Consider the following 17,771-nt stretch of genomic DNA (forward strand, 5'->3'; position numbering starts at 1 on the left):
CCCCCGAGCCGTCTTTTAAGAAAGTCGGTCTGTTCAGATAGCTTTGCCCTTCATTAGCACCACGATGGGCCTTCTGAACTCCAGTCCCAGGTCTTCTCTCAGATTCATGAATGCAGCGTATTCTGCGTCTGCTCAGACACTTCTTGGCTGCTTTGCTCCCTGCCTAGGACCAGCCTTCTCCTCCTTTCATAACCCCCACCTTCTGTCCTGTTCATCTTCTAGAACTCAGCTCAGACGTGACTGCATCAAGGAAGACCCCCTGGCTCCGAGTCAGCTCGGGTCCTCTTGTTAGGTGCCGCGTAGCCGCTCTGCTGTCCCGGTGCTCACCCATCACAATTAGAACCCAGTACGTGCTGGTGTAACTAGTTGTTTGATACCTCTCTTCAGTGCTAGAATGCAAGCTGTTGGGGTTTAGATCTCTCTAGTTCATCACTGTGCCCCCTGCTCACCAAGTATTCAAATGAATGCAGAGTTTTCACTGCTAAAATGTTTAAAATTCAGCATGCATTTGGACCTTTCCATATTCAAAAAGCTTTGCAACTATGAATAAGATAACTATCAAAACAGTCCTGACAGCTGAAGGAATGAAAGATTGCATAGTAGTTAGGATGCAGTGTTTTTTTTTTGTGTGTGTGTGTTTTTTTTTTAATCCTCACCCAAGGACATTTTTCCATTTTTTGTTCAGATAGAGCGGGAGGGAGAGAGAGGAAGAGAGAGAGAGAGAAACATCGATGTGAAGGGACACATCGAGTGGCTGCCACCCGCACGACCAACCAGGGCCGGGGACAAACTGCAACCGAGGTACATGCCCTTAGTGGGAACCGAACCCGGGTCTCTCTGGACCGCAGGCTGACGCTCCAACCGCTGAGCCAAACCGGCCAGCAGGATGCAGTGTTTTATTCATCTACTTTTTTTTCAAAACTGAATCTGAAAAGTCCCTCCCATCTACAGCACGGAATTCATAGTAAAAATACCTCTTTGTCTTCTCATGGCCGGTCAATAATTTGTCCTAACGGGTAGCATTCGCTCATTTACTCCAGTCAGTCACGCATGGAGCAAGAAGCTGGAGATAGCGATGGACAAGATGGACCACAGTTCTTCCTTGATGGGACGCACATGTGGAAAACACAGAGATCATCTGCATTAACAAATAGAAAAGGAAACCGACAGCTATGATGTTTCTTACTTGAGACTTGTTTTAGTTGGCAATATTTTAAATTTTTACACAACTAAAAGAAACAGAAAAATTGCTTTCTGAACAACGAACAGCAGAGCTAAGAGCCGAGCAGCCCATTGGAAGAGGGACGCTGAGCTGTCCATAGGCCAGTGACTTTCCCTAACGCTGTAGGGGATTTCGTACATTCTGTTTGGATGAGCCACTTCACAACACCGGAAAGGGATCTCAAGTAACAACGTGTTGCATAATGTTATCCAGGAAATCCCATGTAAAACGTGATGCCACCACCGATGTCAAGTTGCTTTTATTTCCTTCGCAGAGTTTATAAACTGAGTTTTTGTTCCAGTAACTACGCTTTCCCAAGAGTTGTAAGTAGAGAGGAAGTGGTGGTTCCCTGGCTTTTCCTAACATTAAATAAAACAAAACCCCACGCCCTCCAAGTCTGTTTGCTGTCATCCTTCCTCCAGTAATAAATAAATTAACCTCGGTTCACTTGTTTGTTAGCATTCCAGAGAGAAGAGTCCATTGTAACATTTCGCTTTTTTGGGTCTTGCCCTCCGAAACCATGGTCGAAAAGTTGCTCAGTGTGCTCTCTTAGGCTGACACACACTCCTGACTGCAGCCCTTCCATCTTCACTAGAACGCTCATGTCAGCTGTACTGGATATTTAATACTGGCTGTTTTAAAGAGAAAATAATCTTAGTTAAGATCATTATAACAAACCTCTGAGTCTGCCAAAATCTGAAATAATCAATCAATCAATCAAATGAATGCATGAATAACTTGACATTTTTTTCTGTCATTGAAGTGATAGATTTATAAATCTATGCATTAAGTGCAATGAGTTAATAGTTTAAAAAATTTCTGTGGAAACCAGGCTTATTGGACTTAAAGGTGATACTCGGTGATATCTTCTTCTGTGTTCAGGATTTGGAACCAGAACCCGACAAACGGAGGTCAAAAGTGGCAACCAAGCCCTGACCGGTTTGCCTCAGTGGTTAGAGTGTCGGCCCACGGTCCAGAGAGACCCGAGTTCCGTTCCCGCAAAGGGCATGTACCTTGGTTGCAGTTTGTCCCCGGCCCCGGTTGGGGTTGTGTGCGTGGCAGCCAGTCAACGTGTCTCTCTCACATTGATGTTTCTCTCTCTCTCTTCCTCCCTCTCTCCCTCTCGCTCCATCTGAAGATGAATGCAAAAGTGTCCTTAGGTGAGGATAAAAAAAAAAGTGTCAACCAAACTGTGACTTAAATATATGGCCAACAGCAGAGTTCCTCTTCTTGCTCTTAATCTAAACCTTGAGATGATCTCCTCAAGTGTTGTTGCTTTAACAGAAATACACAGATTCTTTGACAGTCCTCCCTTCAAGAAATGAAATCTAATTCCCCTTCCCTTGAGTGTGGATGGATTCAGGGACTTGCAGGTGGCAGATGCGACGATGCATGACTTTTGTACTCAGTCCTCAAAGGCATGGTGCCTCCCTCCTTGTTCTTTCCCTGAGATCACTCACTTTGGGGGAAGGCAGCTGCCATGTCGTGCGGATACTCAGCCAGCGTGTGGCGAGGTCCACGTGGTCAGAGACGGAGACTTCCTGCCAGTAGCTGTGCCAGGGAGCCAGCTCGGAGGCAGAACCCGAGGAGTCGGCTGCCGGTGAAAAGCCCGCGTGTGATGGTTCAGGCCTGACGGTCGCAGTCACGAAGACCACTTGGCGGCCGTGGGAGAAGCTGCCCTCCCTGCACCAGGCCCGGCCTCCAGCCGAGGCTCTGCGGTCCCGAAGCGAGTTGCAGCCAAGGACTCGGCTCTTGGCTGGGCTCACTCTGCACATGCTTGCCTTCCTCCCCGGGGCACCTCCTTGCCAAGGTGTCTTCCTCTGGGGCCTTGGCAGAGGCCTTCCTCACACACCTCTGCCGAGCCTCCTTAGGGGGAGGCGAGGAGGAAACCGCAGATCCTGTGTGCTCAGTACCCAGTGCTTCCTACTCCGGACCCTCCGGTCTCCCTCTCCTCTGACCGCCTTCTGCGGGAGCCCCTCAGCCCGGAGCCCGCCCCACTGCTGTGCTGACCCGCCTGCTCCCTGACCGGTGCACCATTCCCTGGGGCAGTCACGCAAGGGGTCATGCTTTCTCCAGCCTCAGCCTCTCGCTCACACCATCCTAATAAATGAGCCAGGGCTTGTCGCTTTCATTTTTGGCTACTTGACAGCTCAGCGGAGCTCCCGACAACCCCCTGCCTCCTGATGACCGCAGGCCTGACCGGCAACTTGACTACAGCCTCCTGGGAGACCTTAGGCCCGAACCAGCCAGGTAGGCCAATCTTGGGTTCTTGACCCTAAAAATCTGTGTGAGATGATAAATACTTGTTGTTTTAAATCACTACTTTTGGGTCATTTGTTAGGCAGCAGTATATAACTCACACACGGAGGCGAGGTCTGGCCAGGAATGGAGTTGGCAGGATGTTAGGAAGGCTTCTCTAAGGCAGTCATCACTAAACTCAGCTCCCCAAGGGACTAGCGCTAACCAGATGCATCGGGACAGGTGTGGGAAGGTAAGAGGTATCTCGGCCTGAGTAATAGCACAGGGTCCCCCAGAATTCCTGCCTCACAGCCAGCCCTGACGCTTTCAAAGCGTCGGGGGGATGTGACCTGGCCCTGATTCGGCGCCGACGTTTTGGAAGCCGGAAGAGCACGGTGTGTCCTGACTGCGGGGGCCCCGGGGGAGGCTGGCTTGTGTATCCCCAGGTTCTTCCCTCGGCCTCACTCGGGACAGTCACACTTCCTCCTCGGGGGCCGACAGGCCAACCACTTCTACGGCTGCCAGACAGGGTCTCCGTGATGCCGTGTCTTTCCACGTGCTGTTATAATGATTAACGTCCTGGGGGAAGTTTACAGGTCATAACATCAGCAAATGTTACTGTAATATTTTGGGCACCAGTGATTATGTTCTTAGTGGAGTAAAAAAAATGACAGTTTGGGTGAAAAATATTATGGATATAGTCTTTTGTTAAGAATAAAGTAAACGGCCCTGGCCGGTTTGGCTCAGCGGTTAGAGCGTCGGCCTGCGGTACAGAGAGACCCGAGTTCGGTTCCCGCTAAGGGTACGTACCTCGGTTGCAGTTTGTCCCCGGCCCTGGATGGTCATGCAGGTGGCAGCCACTCGGTGTGTCCCTTTTATGTCGGTGTTTCTCTCTCTCTCTTCCTCTCTCTCCCTCCCACTCTATCTGAACAAAAAAAATGGAAAAATGTCCTCGGGTAAGGATAAAAATAAAATAAAATAAAATAAAATAAAATAAAATAAAATAAAATAAAATAAAATAAAATAAAATAAAATAAAATAAAATAAAAGTATTGCTATGATTTGACTTATGTTCTATAATGCCAATTTATCACTGGCCAATTCACGATTTTCTCCATTGAGACAGCAAAAGACTAGTGATTAACTTGAAGGAAAAGAGAAAAGTCTAAGTTCCATAAAAGTACTTTTATCATTTTTTTTTTTTTTACCTTCTCTGGTCTTTATTTGTCCTAATACCACACTGAACTATTTATTCATTATATCCAGTTAACAGATGTATATTCAGGATACTACATGTGGGTTGTGTGTTAGACATGGTAGACACAATGCTGAGTAAAACAAAGAAAACATTATTTCTGAAATGAAAAATCTTACAGTCTAGTAAGGAGAAAAGACATCATTCATATAATTACAAAAGTTAGATGTAAAATTACATTTGTAATAATTGCTAAGGATAGATAAATGGTGCTATTGTAGCCACTAAAAAGTTGAATAAAACTAGGTGGACCATAGAGTAGACTTCTCCAAAGAAGTAATATTTGGCCTGGCCAGTGTGGCTCAGTAGTTGAGCATTGACCCATGCACCAAGAGGTTGCCGGTTCGATTCCCTGTCAGGGCACATGCCCAAGTTGTGGACCCAATCCCCAGTGAGGGGCATGCAGGAGGCAGCCAATCGATGTTTCTATCTCTCTCTCCTTCTCCTTTTCTCTCTGTTTCTAATATCAATAAGGAAACAAAAAAAAATTTTTTTTTAAAAAGAAGTAGTATTTGTACTGCTATCATAGAGCAGGCAGTATGGTTAAACATAAGGTGTGGATGAGACCTAATTGTGTCTATATTAAATGAAGAACTTGGCTTTTCCAAACATTATATTTTTCTGGACAGAATAAAAAATGGATGCTAGTGATGGAAACGTATTTGCCCAGAGTATTCAATTACTGTAATGCTGGCTACTAAAAAATGAGACAAAATTTCAATGGCTTGACATTATAGAATGTTCTTTGTCAGTCATGAGTCCACTGTGGGTGTTACTGCGTGGAGGTGGCCTTCAGGGACTCAGGATCCTCTGTCTTGTGGTTCCGCCATCCACAAGGGTCCAACAGGTGGAAGGAGACAGTGAAGAAAGCACATCTCCCTCTTTAAAAAGATCCCAAGCTCCAAAGTAACACACATCATTTTGCTCCCATTTTATTGGTGTAAACTAGTCATGTGACTATGTCTTTATGCAAATAGGTGCTGGGAAATGTAGTCACTGACTTGGAAGATGCCTCTGAACAGAAAACCTACCACATTCTAGAAGGGGGAGCATGCATTTTTGTGTGGACAGCTCACATCTCGGTCACGCTTACTGAATGAATGTTAGCTGCCAATTTGTTATTTAAATACATTCCCAACCTTGAATTTCATCACTCTCTAGGCAGTAATGCAAACTTTCCAAAACAACATATTGATTTTTAATTGAACCAAACCTATGCTATTTGGCATTTTGAAATGAGGTGTGCAGATTTTCATGATCGCAGGTATTTTAATGATATTTTTATAAGAGGAAAAAATATCCCCTAGCAGGAGGAAAGAAATTTGAATAGTTTGTCTTGCTTATGGGCTTGGTCTTTAATAATTTTTCTCAAGTCTTGAGCAACTAATGATATGGATGGATCCTAAACCCAGTGAGTACAAAGAACATTCTTAATTTTTTATAGTTTTCTTTCTAACTGTAAGCCTCTTCATTTGTAACAGGAAATGAAATTGAATGTATGAAAGGTTCAGTTTGAGGTATCTTATTTTTATTATTCTTAAAAACCCATGGATTCATGTGAGCTTTTTTATGGCAAGATTTGTACTGTGAATTTTTATGGTCAGAATTTATAAAAGGAAATACCACAGAGGTGCGTGTGTTTGGTTGGCCTGAAAGGAACTTCGGAGATCAGATAAGAAACAGGAGGACTAATAAAGCAGAAGAAATTACTAAACATGCTACCACCCTAACCCCGAAGTGAGTGGCAAATGTGACGTTAGCCCCAGAAACCTTGAGAGCAGAAGTAATTTCCGGTTCATTCGCTCAAGCGAGGCCCAGTAACCGGAATTCTCCAGCCTGGGAACAGTAAGGCATCAGGTGCTGCGATCCTGGTTTGACGCACATACATGTAAGTACAACTGTGAAGTAGCTGGATGGAGCTTCAGGATTTCCAGAGTACCGTCTGGGACTGATAGTCATCACTACTGCAGCACAGCCATAAGGGTAGGCAGATGGTTATAAAATTAAGCGCTTCAGACCAGTTAGTTATGCACAAAACCTTTGGTTCAGTTGCCCTTCAGTGGTTAAGAAGGCTCCTACCACTTAGGAACGTCCACTTGACTTTGAGTTTGTCACTTCTTCTCCAATTGATTGATTGCACTTTAAGTACGACCCTGATATACTAATGCTCATGAGTAATGTTTCTGAGTGGGTGAGCCAGGCACCATATAATTGGATTATGTTTTACTGCCAGAGGTGGAAGTAATCTAGGACCCTTGCGTAGTCTTGGGTTCTAGGTTTTTGTCCAAGCCCAGGAGTTTTGTGACCTTGACCAAATTCCTTATCTCTTTAAGTCTGTTTCTTTATTTTAGAAATGTGAACAAAGAGCCCTGGCCGATTTGGCTCAGTGGTTAGAGTGTCGGCCCATGGACCAAAGAGTCTCAGGTTTGATTCTGGTCAAGGGCACATATGTACCTCAGTTGCGGTTTGATACCTGGCCCTGGTCTGGGTTGTGCATGAGGCAACCGATCAATGTGTCTCTCTCACATCGAAGTCTCTCTCTTTCTTCCACTCTATCTAAAAATAAATGGAAAGCCCTGGCCCATTTGGCTGAGCCGTTGGAGCGTTGGCCTGAGGATCAGAGAGTCCCAGGTTCGGTTCCCACTAGGAGCATCTAGGAAAAATAAATAAATAAATAAAATAAATGGAAAAATATCCTCAGGTGAGGATTTAAAAAAAATAAAAATAATAGAAATAAAAAAATAAAATGGGAACAAAGATACTTGTCTTTATCATTGTCATGGACCCCACAGCACATAGGGTAATTTATAAAGATTGAGACCAATTCTTATAAATTTTAACTGTTCTACAAATATAATGTTATTATTTGACTTTCTCATTCTCATTAGTCATTATAATCAAACCCAATCCAGAGATAAATAGATCTGAACCAATGGGGTTGAGCCTAATAAAAATTGGTTGTTGGGATTATAAACTTGTTTTATGATTTATTTATTTTTTTATCCTTACCCAAGGACATTTTTGCATTTATCTTCAGATAGAGCGGGAGGGAGAGAGGAAGGAAGAGACAGAGAGAAACATCAATGTGAGAGAGACATATCGAGTGGCTGCCGCCCACACAGCCCCAACCAGGACCGGGACAAACTGCAACCAAGGAACATGCCCTTAGCGGGAATCGAACCAGGACTCTCCGGTCCACAGGCCAACACTCTAACTGCTGAGCCAAACGGGCCAGGGCATTATGTTGTTCTAACCTTGATGTAATTAGCTAACTACCATTGTCCAAAATTTTTCTGGATTTTATCACTGAAAGTCCAATGTCCTGGTAAATCCCTGAGCTGTGGGGAATCCAGGGTGGTTGTTGACCCTACCTTGACATTCTGATTGTAAGACTCATACAGAGGAACAGCTTCTAATCTTTTCTCATTGTTCATATGAGACCTTCCTTTGGAAAGAATATCTTTGCCATATGAGTCCATTTCTTTTTCAGAATATAAATTATATCAGACTTTCAACCAAAACAGATGGCTAAACAGTATATACTACAGTTCATGTGCCTACATAATGACATAGAATTTATACACAGAGATATATGTTCAGTTTCTCACTCTGCCAATGAGTAGTTATAATGACTTCGATCCAGCACTTACTACATTTGACTGGAATTATTTAACCATCTGTCTCGCTCATCAGATCTCAGCAGGAATTCAGCCATGTTCCTCTTTGATTCTGTAGCATCTAACAGGCTACACACGCAGATACCTGGCAAGTGTCCAGACTGAAATACGGAGCTTAAATTTCCACAGCTCAACCCTTATCAGAGTCTGTGTTTTGATGGCCTATAAAAGGTAAATAATAAAATCTTCATTCAAGCCGCTTAGAGTTGAGTGAGGCTTAAGTGAAATAATATGGAAAATGTAAATTCCTTTTTTAAACTATAAAGTATAATAAAATTTAAGTTTAAGAAACAATTGATATTTATAGTTAGTAGCTCTAACATTTAAATGTGTCTCTTAATCTGCCATGACTCCTAGATTTTTTTTAATTTGGTTTTTGAATATTAAATTTGTGCTTCTATCCAAGAGTTTATGTCATCTGTCTTCTACTTAAATGACCACAGGACAATATAAAAACAGTCTTGTTGTCATGGATACAGGCACTTATAAATTAATATCATCATATCTAAATATAACAGGAAATGTGGACACATTTAAGTTCAGTCCAGTTTATTTCCTGGAAGACTTTGCTCTATATTAATCTTGTGCAGTAGCTGGTGAGTCAATGAAACTGAATGTATTGTGTATATAGCACCAAAGGAATTATGTCTTTATTGCAACGGGACTTGTACCTGGCTCTTCCACTGTATTCCTGTTTAAAAAGCCTTGTTTCAGTGTTATCGTGTCCAGGGTTTGATTTTGGTGGCCAGTCACAGGTACCGTATTCCTACGGCAATTCCCATTGAGTTTCTCCTTGGTTCCGAAAATTCAGCAAGGACTCAGAGCAGCTGCATCAATATGGAAGGGAGTCTTGTGCTTTGTATATCGATTAATCTAACTAAGTGATAATTTCTTGGATTATCTGGGTGATGGAACAGGTCACTCTTCAGTTTCATCTCCTTGCAGGATGCAGTGTGTGGGATCCCTCATCCCTGAGTCCTCTCCTTTTTCAGTGAGTTAAAATGGGGCTCCAGACAGAAAAGAGGTTTCCAGAGCCAAACCTACCATTTCCTTTCGGGATCTATGACCACCTCCTTCCTGTGATACCTGGAGTGAGAATGCGGTGTTTGGAATCCTTATCACTGGAGGTGAATTGAATTATTCTTTTGTATTATGGGATCCCTCAAGAAGAGGACATAAGAGACCTGGGATAGACTGGGAGGACCCCCAAGATCAACCTGAACTTGAAGTTGTAAGAGAAGCTCTAGCGGAGGGTAGTGGGAAGGAAGCAAAGACAAACATGATGTGACCAGTAGAAGATAAGATGTGCTGACGTCCTAAGTCAGTTGTTAGGAGGGGGACTAGAATATTCATTCTTCCATGTATTCACTCCTTTATTCGACACCTGCATACTTATTACCTGCTGTGTGTCAGGTGAGCACTGGGCTTACAGCTGGGACTGTGAGAGACCTCTGCTTTCATACAATTTGCATGTTTTTCTGCGGAGAGCACTGATAGATGGAGAATAACCAGAGTTGAAGATACCCAAGCAACATAAATATCAGGTAGTAACAGGTGCAATGCAATACTTAAAACAGGCGATGTGGTAATGCGCTTCCATGCGGTTGACTGGCGGGGAGTCTTGCTGTTGAGTGTGGTTACCGGGGTCTAAATAACGAGCAGGAGACAGCCAGGCAAAAGCTGGGCCCGTGGCGTTGTCACGAGAGAGCGGAGCTAGAGCAAAGGCTCTTAGGGAGAAACAAACCTGGTGTTCAGGAGGGAACAAAGGCCAATGTGGCTGGAACAGAGAGGGCAGGAGGGAAGGGTGAGAGAGGAGGCTGATGGAAGGAAATGGGCGGGATTATGGTGGGTGCTCTGTAGAGAGCGATGAGGAACTCGCTTACGTGTGTGGGAAGCATGGGAAAGATCAAGCCAGTGAGGCCAAGTTAAGTACTGTGCTGTGTTTATAACGTGTGTATTTTATGTAGGGGTTAAAAATAAAAGTTTGGGGAGGAGTGTGGCTTGAGATAGTGGTGTCTAATTACACGGGATCTAGATCAGCCAGGATTTGAATTTAATGCTCAGTTCCTCCTTTTCCTGCAGACTGGCTGTCTCTGTCCCACCAGCAGGGTGTGTCTGTGTAGAGCTTCCTGTTACTGCCCCAGTGAAGGTCTGTGGTGTCTTTATACGCGTGCGTAAATACGATTAATTCCTAGGACTGAACATTTTAATACATATAGTAACTCCACAGTTCCCTTAAAAATAAAAGGTCTTGCTTCTTGTTTCAATTTACATTTCAAACAACATCATTTGAGTATTTCCAATTTCCCAAACTCTGGCCCAAATTAAGCATTGCAAGTAATCTTGAATTTATTTGGCCAATATGTTTGATGAGAAATGCTATTTCATCATTGTTTCTATGTTTATTAGAAATTCTTAAGGAGCCTGAATCATTTTTCATGTGTTTATTGGCCATAAAAATTCTGTGGGTGATTTACTTGCTTTTATGTTTTTTTCTGGTTTTCTTTTGGTTATTGGAATCAGTTAAATCATGGTATTTCAGTATATAATGAAGTAATAGTATTACAACCTTAAAGGAATGGGGAAATAATATCAATCAAGTAGAAATATGGTTATGCCATATTGTTAATTAAAAATAATGCAGTGCGACATGTAAAGTATGATTTCGTGTTTTATTTGGATAATAGATCGCTAGATATAGACAATAAGAACATCCACTATTGAAAGGGCACTTTCTCGCCTATCTTTTGAATTTTTTTTTTTATCAATTCTTCCTGTTCTATTATTTTCTATTATTTTTTCACATGCATCTGCACCAAATTATATTTTTAATAACAACTATTATATCCAAGCTCTTGGTAGGACCCACCTGTTTTTTTATTTACATGTCCCATGTATTTCCTTATGGATAAATCATTTTTCAGTCAGTCACTATATATTCACTGAGAAGTCGATCTTACAGGAGGAAGATTGTTTATCCCTTGAGACGCATGTTTTAGCACTAGCAGGTGGCATTATTTATATCAGAGCCTCCAAACCTGGCAATGCCCCAGAATCATATTTTTTTTATCCTCACTTGAGGACATTTTTGCATTTATCTTCAGATAGAGATGGGGGAAGAGAGAGAGAGAAACATTGACGTGAGAGAGACACATCGACTGGTTGCCACCCACACAACCCCAACCAGGGCTGGGGACAAACTGCAACTAAAGTACGTGCCCTTAGCGGGAACCAAACCTGGGACTCTCTGGTCCACGGGCCAATGCTCTAACCGCTGGGCCAAACTGGCCAGGGCCACACCAGAATCATTTAACAGGTTTTGTAAAACATAGATTCCCAGTCCCACCTATGCAGATTCTGATATAAGAAGTCTGGAATGAGCTTTAAAATCTGTATTTTTTTAAGTTCCCAAGTTGATTTAGATGCATGATAACTTTGGGGACAAGTGATTGAAAACTTATTAGAAACATTTAAAAAAATGTTTTCAATATATTTAAAGGTTTAATTCTAAATATTCTTTATCTACTTCTTTAACATGGACTTAACCATAATTTTTAATTTTTATTTTGGAAGTTGATCAACCCTTCAATATATTTGATATTTTTATACTGGCATAAACTGAAATGTAGAAAATAATCCAGTGATCTACAATGTTTCAGTGTATACCTGTATCAATTTACCCAGAAAAATAAGCATTGACTTCCTGAGATAAAATAATGGTAATGGTACTTACTGAAATTTAAGTTATGTACTTAATGAGAGTCACACGTAAAAGGAATTAATTTCATTCTACCTGTCTTTCTAATGCTCATTTCAAGGAAGTTGGGCTTATTGATATTAGCTTAGATTTTCTGTCTTTTGGAGAATGAGAGAGATCATCTGTCCTCCTACCTGTTGGATTCTCAGACTCTCCAACACTCACACTTTTAATTTTTTTTTTTTTTAATCCTCACCTGAGGACACTTTTTGCATTCATAGAGCGAGAGGGAGAGAGGGAGGAAGAGAGAGAAACATCAATGTGAGAGAGACACATCGAGTGGCCGCCACCCACACAACCCCAACTGGGGCCGGGGACAAACTGCAACAGAGGTACATGCCCTAAGCGGGAACCGAACCCGGGTGTCTCCAGACCGCGAGCCAACGCTCCAACCACTGAGCTAAACCGGCCAGGGCAACACTCACACTTTTAATTTTGAGACACATTTTTCCCAGGGGTTCAATAATTTCTTGTGTGTACATCTGTTATCGGTTTCCTCTCTGTTTTCCTCTTGGCAAGTTACCTCTGTCTTCTCCTTGTTTGGTACCCCCAGTAAGGTGCCAAGAATGTAGACAGGCTTGACAATACTGCCTCATCCTAAATTCTTTGCAGTTACTCTCATCTCTGGATGCTTCTAATTCCCTTAGGCTTGCCTCGAGAGTGTCCTGTGGATGCCTTGCTGAGATGTGTGGTCTTGTGGGTCCACACATGAAAGTTCTTCCAAGACAGTACATTTTCTGTCTGTTTTACATCACTGTTCATAATGTCTAGTTCACAGTAAGAACCAGTGTTTGTTGAACCGAACTGTAAGTCTGTACACTAGAGAACATACTCTATAACTTTTTAAGTTTTAAAGAAACATAGTTAATAATGTAATAGTAACAAAACTTATTTGAATTCAATAGATTCAGTTGGAAGATTTTAAAAGTTCAAAAGTCTGAATATTTTTTAATGAAACTTCATTTTGAATCTCCCAGATTTCATTTTCCTTAAACAAGCATAAGAAAACTTCAATTTTCTGATTACCTTTTTTCATATTGATTCACACGTCCTTTAACAAAGGGAGTCAATACCTATTACATACCTACAAATTCTTAAATATTATTTAGGGTACATGAAAACAATAGAGAGCAACTTTGTAAGTATATATTTAAAACATAATTTTAAAAAATTAGTTTTTTTACATTCAAATGGCTATATTTTAAGTTATGAAATAGTAATAAAAAGCAATACAGTATTAGTTATTTAAAAACAAAGTCACTATGTCTAAACACTAGGTCCTTCTTCGTGTTATAAAAACCAGTCCTTCTGGAGAGAGCTGTTGAAAGGATATGTAGACCTACTGAAGCCAATGAACTTCGGTTCCATTCAATTCCAATCTGAAAACTATTCAGGGGACATAACGAATCACATATGTAATGAAGCACTGGAACTCAATACCCGTCCAAAGCAATAAGTAAAGGCAGAGAATTTCTGCTAAGGAAAACTGACCAGCTGCTGGCATCTGGACCCTTGCCAGTGGGAATTAATGAATGTTATTGGCCACCATATCATCCGATGCACTGTTAATATTTTAATAGTGTGGTCTAGTGTGGAGTTTGACAATTTTGGAAAAAAAATTATTAACTTATTTTAAAATTGTTAGATAATCTTACAATATCTGATGTTTACTTTTGAAAGAATATACATGTAATTGTTTTAGTGCTAGGCATCTCTGATTAAACAGAAGGAAATCAATCAAGAACATATTTCAAGTACAATTTTCCAAAATTAAAAACATTCAGGTGATTTCTGTAGGTAGTATTAACTTAGAGTAATGGGCATTTGATATGAATCCTTGTTCCTCAATGCAATATTTCATCGGGATGTCTACAACCTGACGATGCTACAGTTTACTGGATACTTTTCATTTACTTTGAGAATAAAACATCTCACTTAAAAACAGGCATCATTTTACTTTAATGTTGATTAGCCAAAAATATTTTACAATAGGAATTCTCATTGGGATATGAAATTCACAGTTTTCCAAATTTAAGAGCAAATGCCTTTTAGATACTTGTGTAAATTATTGAAGATGTGGATGTAAATTTATCTTTGCAAGACTATTACTGAGTTATTTCAGTGATTGGATTACTTAGAAGTGGGAAGTAAGCTATATCTGCTTGATCCTAAAGTCATGTAGAAGTTCATGGAAGTGAGATTTAATAAACTGTAGTCACTATACTTGTCAACCAGAATGCATCTACACTGTTTCAACGTTGAAATGCCTCCTGTGGAGCTGATTATGGGTCAACATCTAATCACGTTTTCCCCAGAAATTCTAAATTTGAAGTTGATTATAGTATCTGTCATTACCAGCTCCGTAAGGCTAACCAAGTACCTCTTTTCCTTGGTCCTGTGCCTTAACATCTTCAGAAATGATGGTGATAGTGAGCAAGACTCTCGACTCTGAAATAATGATTAGTTATAGTAACACAGCCAAGGTGGCAGTGTGGTACCAACAGCTTATGTGGTCAGGTTATAACGACTCTAGCAGCTGGAAAACAATAATCCGAAGGCACATTTGTCTACCAATTCTATAGCATGTCATGGCAGTTACATGGCATTGTATATGCTGGCCACAAGTGAGCACTGTATTCGTATTATGTGAGGGAGAAGATCTTTGGCCTCAGAGATGGGAAAAAGATGAATTGTCCCTCTCCCTCTGAGCTTTCGCCTGGGAAATTTCATTTCTAATAAAGCGCGCACTTGGAATGTGTTAGTGCCTTGCAACTTGGATGTGTTTACATGGGATATTTAAGTTTAAAGGTGTGGCTTTTTTGTTGTTGTTGTTGTTACAGATTTGGCATTACTTTGAGAGGCTGTTACTTTCTCCTGGTGAACTGATGTCTGAAGAAATTAATAAGGCAAGTAGAAAGCTGTTTTGTCAGATCATTCTTGAAATGTTTCTCTTCTACCATTGGAATTAATTCATAGTAGTTTAAACCTGGTGGCTCCTGGGAGATGTCTTTGTTTACCTCGAGATGAGCTTCTTTAGGAAAAGGCTTCACAGTATCTATTTTCTACCAAGACTGAAGAAGCCTTTCACATGCTCTTAGAATAGTATAAATACAGGTTGAATCTTTTGGATCCCAAATTACTAGATTTGGATATACTGTATCTACAATTCATACTGTGTTCTGGGGCAGACACTGGGTCTATTCTGTCTACAGAATACCCACAAGGCCTTGCAAAATCAGGTGCTAGTGACTTTTTAAATGACAGTGATTTATATTTTTCAGTCTTATTTCTTCTTTCAAATTATGAGATGTTGATAATAAACTCTGAGTAGAACCTCTTAAGTGTTGGAAAAGTGCATAATTAAACTCTCTTTCTAATGGCCACCTTAGACATAATGGGCAATTTAAATTCAACTAGACCTAACTCAACTGGGTTTTCTTGAAAAACTAATACATACGCAAATTAAATTTCATTCATTTAAATATTTTTCTTTTATTTTGCCTTGTCCTGAAATGATGTAAGGCAGTTAGCAAGACACATTCGAATAAGAACACAAAAACAGAGGGAGGCCCTGGCCAGTTTGGCTCAGCGGTTAGAGCGTCGGCCTGCGGTCCGGAGAGGCCCGGGTTCGGTTCCCGCTAAGGGCGCGTACCTCGGTTGCAGTTTGTCCCCGGCCCTGGTTGGTCGTGCGGGTGGCAGCCACTCGATGTGTCCCTTCACGTCGATGTTTCTCTCTCTCTCTCCCTTCCTCTCTCTCCCTCCCACTCTATCTGTACAAAAAATGGAAAAATATCCTCGGGTGAGGATAAAAAAAAACAAAAAACAGAGGGAGGATTAAAAATGTAGGTGAACAAATATGGGAGAATGAAGGTGAGAAAAGTAGGAAGAACTGATAGCGATGAGAAAGCAAAGCATTCCCTGTATATTTCCCAGGGGTGCGAAACAGACGCATCTTAAGCTTTCTGACAGACCCCGAAAACACAGACGCATGGTTGGTCCATACCACAAGAATAAAGCAGTTACTCAGAAGAGTAAGTCATTCTCCATACTGAATCTATAGAAATAATTTCGCACTATGGTCTCCAAAAGAAATGAAACTATGACGCAATGTGTTTTCCACAACAATTCTTTGAACATAAAAATATCTTTCAGGCCCTGGCTGGTTTGGCTCAGCAGTTGAGGGTCAGCCCCCAAAACAATGAGCTCTGGGTTCAGTTCCAGCCAAGGGCACGTGCCTCTGTTGTGGTTTGTCCCTGACCCCGGTCGGGGTCATGTGGGAGGCAACCAGTCAATGTGTCCCTCTCACATTGATGTTTCTCTCTCTCCCCCTTTCTCTCCCTCTCACTCTACCTAAAGATAAATAGCAAAATACCCTCGAGTGAGGATTAAAATATATATATATATCTTTCAGGAAACTTTTTTTTTTTTTATAATGCCCCTCAAAGTTGATTAGAGAGTGATCAGATCATAGAATAAATCAGGGGAAAAATAAAAAGATAAAAAGATTGATTGTACACAACGGTAAAAGAATGTGTACTTTTCTCCTCTGGCTTGATTCACAGACAGAACAGTGTAGTTAGAGAGAGAACTGGATTGATGTAGCCACCACCTGACCTCGGAATGTCTTGGGGCACGTCTTACAATACTGTGCACGTAGTAAAATCTGGTATCAAAGTAAATAAACAGTGAGTACAATTTTTAATTATCTGTTTACACTAAAGGATAATCATTTTTAAAAATTAAAAACAACACGGAACTCTGTGCAACAAAAAGTTGATCTTCTCTCCACTTCTTACTGTCACTTCCCAGGGTTGATCCTCTCAACTATTTTTTCCCCTCAAGATATTAACTTGTTGTTGTTGTTCTTTTTTTTTTTTTCATATTACAGTTGACAGGCATATAGTAGTTTCAGGTGTACAGCATTGGGATTAGACATTTATATTACTTGCAAAGTGATTACCCAGATTACCCAGATAAGTCTAGTGCCCATCCATCACCACACATACCCTCTTAACTGTTTTAAACCTGTGACCTTCTGGTCCATAGGACGATGCTCCAACCAACTGAGCCACACTGGCCAGCTCTTAACTATTTTATGTCTATTTATTCAGGACATTTTCTATAAATATAATCTATCTCTATTTAATTTTTAATAAAATAGAAAAATATAATACTTTTTGTTTTTGCTTGTTTTGCGATTTATTTTTTTAATCCAACACTAGATTCTGGACTTTTTCTCTGCCTTCCTGGCTTTTCCGTACCATTCCTAAAGCTGCACAATCTACCAGCTGCGAGACTGGCGCAAGTTCCTTAGTGACGCTGCATCTCCTTTCCTCATTGGAAAAATAGGAACAGTAACAGTATTTAGTTTGTAAGGGTGGTATAAGGATTAAACGAAGTACTATGTATAAGACATTTATAATAATAACTGGCACTGTTCACCACTCAAAATGTTGTTATTATTATTATTATATGGTCTGTGCCTTTTACTGACTATGTTGTGGGGATAAACTATATTTCATATCATCAGTTTTATGTTGTTGGACATTGAAATAGTGGAGGCTACTTTTTTAAAATTGTGGTAAGAGCACTTAACATGACTTACACTCTCTTAACCAATCT

General features: G+C 41.0%; 1 long non-coding RNA gene across 2 annotated transcripts; it reads left to right on the forward strand.

Moving 5' to 3' along the window:
* The first annotated feature begins 8,442 nt into the window (after positions 1-8,442).
* On the forward strand, positions 8,443-15,058 carry LOC118642773. Of its 2 annotated transcripts, none has more exons than XR_004961792.1 (4): positions 8,443-8,563; positions 9,338-9,519; positions 10,475-10,541; positions 14,990-15,058. It is a non-coding gene; the product is annotated as an uncharacterized LOC118642773 (long non-coding RNA). The 2 variants fall into 2 exon arrangements; XR_004961793.1 differs by having other exon boundaries at positions 10,475-10,566; positions 14,990-15,056.
* The last annotated feature ends 2,713 nt before the right edge of the window (positions 15,059-17,771 follow it).

The sequence above is a fragment of the Molossus molossus genome, unplaced genomic scaffold (genome assembly GCF_014108415.1).
Source record: "Molossus molossus isolate mMolMol1 unplaced genomic scaffold, mMolMol1.p scaffold_m16_p_3, whole genome shotgun sequence".
NCBI classification, from domain to species: Eukaryota; Metazoa; Chordata; class Mammalia; order Chiroptera; family Molossidae; genus Molossus; species Molossus molossus.